The sequence below is a fragment of the Rousettus aegyptiacus genome, unplaced genomic scaffold (genome assembly GCF_014176215.1).
Source record: "Rousettus aegyptiacus isolate mRouAeg1 unplaced genomic scaffold, mRouAeg1.p scaffold_m13_p_6, whole genome shotgun sequence".
Taxonomy (NCBI): Eukaryota; Metazoa; Chordata; class Mammalia; order Chiroptera; family Pteropodidae; genus Rousettus; species Rousettus aegyptiacus.
In genome coordinates this window covers 93385469-93390773 of record NW_023416309.1, presented here as the reverse complement: position 1 = coordinate 93390773, position 5305 = coordinate 93385469, and the positions used below count along the sequence as shown (strand labels likewise).

General features: G+C 35.5%; 1 pseudogene; it reads left to right on the top strand.

Moving 5' to 3' along the window:
• Nucleotides 1–4924: 4924 nt before the first annotated feature.
• LOC118604263 lies at nt 4925–5033 on the top strand (annotated as a pseudogene).
• Nucleotides 5034–5305: the final 272 nt, after the last annotated feature.

Here is a 5305-nt window from a genome sequence, read left to right as displayed (position 1 = left end):
TATGAAAACCTACAGTAGAGAAATATTGTGCAAATTGCAAAAACAGCAATTTCATCAAGAGTAATAAAATTTCAATTACGTTTAGAATAAATGTGGGGGTTAGCAACCCAAGCTAACATAAAACCATGGAATGTAAAAACAGTTTGGACAAAATAACAATGGTGTGACAATGAAGTATGTGAAAAGTCCATCATTGCCTTCCGCACACGGGCAAGAAGAGGCCCACATTATGGGAGAGGAGAATAATTTTCATAACTTTTATTGTGCTTTATAGCTGGAACAGTCCAAGAAGGAGGCTGAATAGGAGGCTTCTTACACTGCTTACGGGGAAATAAAAAGTAAACCTCCCAGAATTATTTCTTCTATGTACCTTCAATTAGGGCCTGGAATTCTGCAGTATTGGTGAAGGTTTTCACTCTAGAAGAATGTGGGTGAAAAATACGACCGCGAACCTGGCATCAGTTTGGGACCCGGTCTGCACTCTATCCTTTATTTGTTATGTCACTATGGATAACACCACTTAAGATCTACGATCTTCAATTTACAAATCAGAAAAATGGAGGCACTAATAATATTATTGTTATGAAATATGTCACGAAAAAGTTAAAATGACATATTTAGTTAAAGTGCTGTGTATATACTATGGATGTTAATGGACATTATATTAGAGGTGAGATTATAATGTAATTTGATGATCTTAGGATCTTCCATAGTGTGTTTTTTATTCACATAGAGCAGAATTTGCAAGTTCAAATAATTTTGTTCTTCTAAGGAAAAAATCTTAGAAAAGAGTTTTTTCAACAATTCTATCCCTTCTAAAAATAGTATGGAAGTTCTTATTTGAAAATGGACTTGAAAAGTCATGCCCAAATAAAATGGCTATATTACAGTCACAACCATTTTTACCAAAAAAAAAAAAAAAAAAAAAAAACACCCAGAAAATGTAGCAACAAGCTTTACCCCTCGCTGTTTCCCATGGACTTGAAGTTGTCATTAATAAATATATTCTAACGAATGAGTCACAGATTTTGAAAGCAATTTGTAAGAAAAACTCTCAGAAGTATTCTGAATACCGATAACATGGACGGGACATGTATCAGAGAACCTTGGGACTGGAAGGGGCCACTCAGACCATCTCCCACAATTACCTAATGCTAAAACCCTTTCTATAGCTGTTCCCATTACTGGTTGTCTAGGCTGTACTTGCACCCCTTAAATGATGGGGGTGCGCACTATTCCACACTGTATCCCATTCTATTTTTGGTTGTTTATGTCTTTTAGGAGTATGTACCTGTTTTCCTGTCATTTTTATTTCAAAATTTTCATTTACCTGGGCTCTATCCATGCTCTATTCCCTCCTTTTTCGAGTAGCAGATTTTCAGGTTTTCAATGAATTTTTCATTATATTCTCCATAAATCATTTTTTTTCTTCTTTTCAGAGTAAACAGGCTGGCTTCTTCAATCTATTACAGTATACTCAGAATTACATGCATTACTTCAAGTGTAATCTGACCACAGCAGGTTTTATGTTTGTATTTGTGTGTGTGTGTGTGTGTGTGTATGTGTGTGTGTGTGTTGGGGGGTGGGAGTGTTTCCCCACACTAATAAACAATACTCAGGCCACCAGGTAGGTGTCCTACAATTCAACTCAGTTCTGACACTACCTATCTGGAGATAGCATCAGATTCCACAGTTTGAGAGCTGAGTCCCACAAGACAACCCCCACCCCAATTCAGATGCTATTCACAAGCCCAGGTTGTTGTTACCTGTTCTTCTGACCAAATGGCTATAGATCAGAGGTTCTCGCACCCCGCCCTTGGGTTCTATTGATTTTCTAGTGCAGCTCATAGAACTCAGGAAACCCATTTACTCACTAGGTCACTGGTTTATTATAAAAATATATGACTGAAGAACTGTCAGATGGAAGAAATCCATAGGGCAAGATATGGGGAAAGGATATGGAGCTTCAATGTTCTCTTTAGGAGGGCCACTCTCCTAGAATCTCCATGTGTCCGATAATCTGGAAGCTCTCCAGACCCTATCCTTTTGAGATTTTATGGAGACTGTATTACATAAGCAGGCTTGATTAAATCATTGGCAACTGATGGATGATTGAACTTTTAGCCCCTCTCCCTCCCTTGAGCTTGGGGGGAGATTAAAAACTTCAACCCTCTAATTGCTTTGTTGGGTGGTTGGTTCCTCTGACAACTAGCTCCCTTCTTAAGGTTACCTACAGGGCTTTCAAAAAGTCATCTCATTAACATAACAAAAGACAACTTTACTGCTCTTATCACTTAAGATAACTCCAAGGGTTTTAGGAGCTCTTTGCCAGAAATGGGGATGGAAATCACAATATCTTGTAAATCACAATATCACAGCAAGAAATGTTAGGGCCTTGAACTAGGGCGAGTGGTTGGATTGGGGATCTATTTCAAGGGTAGTATCTAACAGATTTGTTGATGGTTATAGGGATGGAAGAAATAGAGGAGCTACGGATTTTATGGTGGAACGCTTGCGTAATGCTAGGTCCAAAGAGAAGTTTTATTGACATGTGAAAAATAATATTCTGACATGTCCCATTGGCAGCATGGCACAACCAACGCAGCACTCTAAGAACTCATACTTTTCTGAGCCTTGTCACTTATACTTTGGCCTTGAGCAAAAAATTTTCCATTTGTGGGCACCTCAGTTTCCTTAAATGTAAAAATGAAAGGATAAGCTAGATGTTTCCTGAAAGTTCACTTACTTCATTTGTGCAATGTCTCTAAGAATTAATCTCAACTTTTATTTGCTAATAGATATGTTGAACCCATTAGTGACATTGCTAGAGATTTTGCATCATAAGGGCTTGTGAGGGAAGTATTTCCCAAGAGAAAAGTGTATAAAATTCCATTAGGAATGTACCCAACAAATTGAGATGTCATTTAAAGCTTACACTGATTCCCATTTTGATGATCCGACCTAATAAACAGAGTTGAATAAACAGAAATTTGCCTGGTTAATGCCTTGGGCAGAGAGAAGAGTCTCAATTTAGTTATTATACCACCACTATGTGTTTGACAATGTTTCAAGTCCTTTCAGCCAAAAGATTAATCTAAAAAGTCAGTAAATGTTTGTTCAGTGGGGAAAGAAATGCATGATGATTGGATTACATATTATAGCTTCATTGATTGACAGCAAAAGTACTGAGATATTTGGTCTGGTAAATTGAAACTCTATTGCATAGGAATAAAAAAAGGAAACTTTGATTGTGTAATCAGAGCGTGTTAACACACTGTTATCATTTCAAATATGTGTTTTCTTCCTTTTGAGATATGTATATATCTAGAGTTTTGGTTTGTTTATACAAAAGATTCTATAGGCTAGGATCATGAAATATAAATAGGAAAGCAGCAATAACTAAAGATAGAAGGATGGTAGAAATGGAAAACATTTGGACAAAGTGAGAGAAAAATTTAAATGGGGGAGGGCAAATTTGAACACTATACCATCTTCTTGTATTCTGCTATTCTGAGTTGGTAAGAGAGGGGGAATAGGAAAAAAAAAATTCTTCTATAATCCTGTGAAAGACTTTTTATCCATTCTTTAACTCTTCCTGTGCAGAGAACAAATTATTTGGATTTTTTTCTTTTAAAATCATTCAAAGAAATGAAAAGTTTATTTCAGTGAGTCCTTTTCATTATTCTTTAGATCAGTGGTTCTCAAGCTGTAATGACTATAGGGGTCACCTGTGGAACTTGCTGGAAATACAGATGCCAGAACTCCATTCCCTCAAGTATCCAGACTCCTTGTCTGAGGTGGAGTCCTCCAGCCTACCTATTTGTCAAGTAATCCAGGTGATTCTGATGCAATGGTCCACAGACCACATTAGAATATCCTTTTATTAAGAAGCAACAGAGTATGTAGTCAGGCTCTTCTCCTTTATTGTATCATAACTGATGTGAAAAGGATAATTTTCCTGGTTTAGGGGCATTTATCCTTGCAGAAATTCTATAGGTAGAGAACTATCCCTCTCATCAAACTTGCTGACTGGATAAAATGTGAAGTTCAATGCTATGCTCCTTAGGAGAAATGCACCAGAAAAATTAGGGCATAGGTGAAAATTTTTTATTCCAGCTTAGTAGAATTTAAGGTAAGAAATATTAAATGGATAAAAGCTGGTTGTTTTATACAATTAAAAATAGTCTCTAATAATGAGACAATTGTGAACATTTATGCACCAATTAATAAAACATAAAATATATAAAAGTATAACTTTTAAAATAGAAAAAATTTAAAAAATTGTGGCAGGTCTAATACAATTATAAATTATATAATTGCAATAGCTTAGTAGCTGATTTTATTTGGTTTCCTTTATATTTAATTTCTATTAAAGGCAATATAATTTTTTATTGATTTTAATAAAAGCATAAAAATTACTATATTCTTAATTTAGTAGTGAAAAGTAGAGCATAGAATGTGAATAAAACAGAAACAAACTAAAAACACTATTGATCTGAAGTTAAAGCAAAAAATGAAAAGCCCTTGAATGGCCAAGACTTCAAGTTTATCAATAACATATAACACCAATTCTAAGTGAATGTGGATTTCAGCAGGCCCTATGCTAGATGTAATTTATCTAAATGGACTTTTAATGGGTTTACTCTTTCTCTCCCTTCAAATATAATAATGTTTATCTACCACAAATTCATGAAGAGCATGTGTGTGTGTGTGTGTGTGTGTGTGCACGCGCATCTGTAGTTTTAAGGGGGGGAGAATCTAGGATAAACACAGAATTGTGATTAATAAAAAATATTTCTATTTGCTTTCAGAATATGTTAGTAAGTAAAAAAAAGTGATGTAGCCTTTGGTAACCTCCTTACTTTCTGGTATGATGAGATGTTACACACTGAACTTGTACAAGATCTAAAATCTATAATTTCTAGTCTACAGCCATACCGCCCTTAACATGCCTGATCTCAGAAGCTAAGTAGGGTCGGGCCTGGTTAGTACTTGGATGGGAGACCACCTAGGAGGATCAAGTGGTGTAGGTGTTAAAAAATTTTTTAAAAGAAATAAATAAAATCAACAATTTTTCAAAGAGCCCTGGCATTTAAGACCATAATTTGTGTGGTAGGGCGTGCTCTTTGCTCCTGGGTTGGTCATTGTTTCTAAGGCCTTTTCAGTGGATAGCATTGGGGTGGGGGAGAATATATGTGTATGAGTATATATGCACATATGTGTCCATACACACATATACATGTGTATTTATTTACATATTTATATTTAAAGATGAAATACATTACAAATCCATACTTCCAATTAA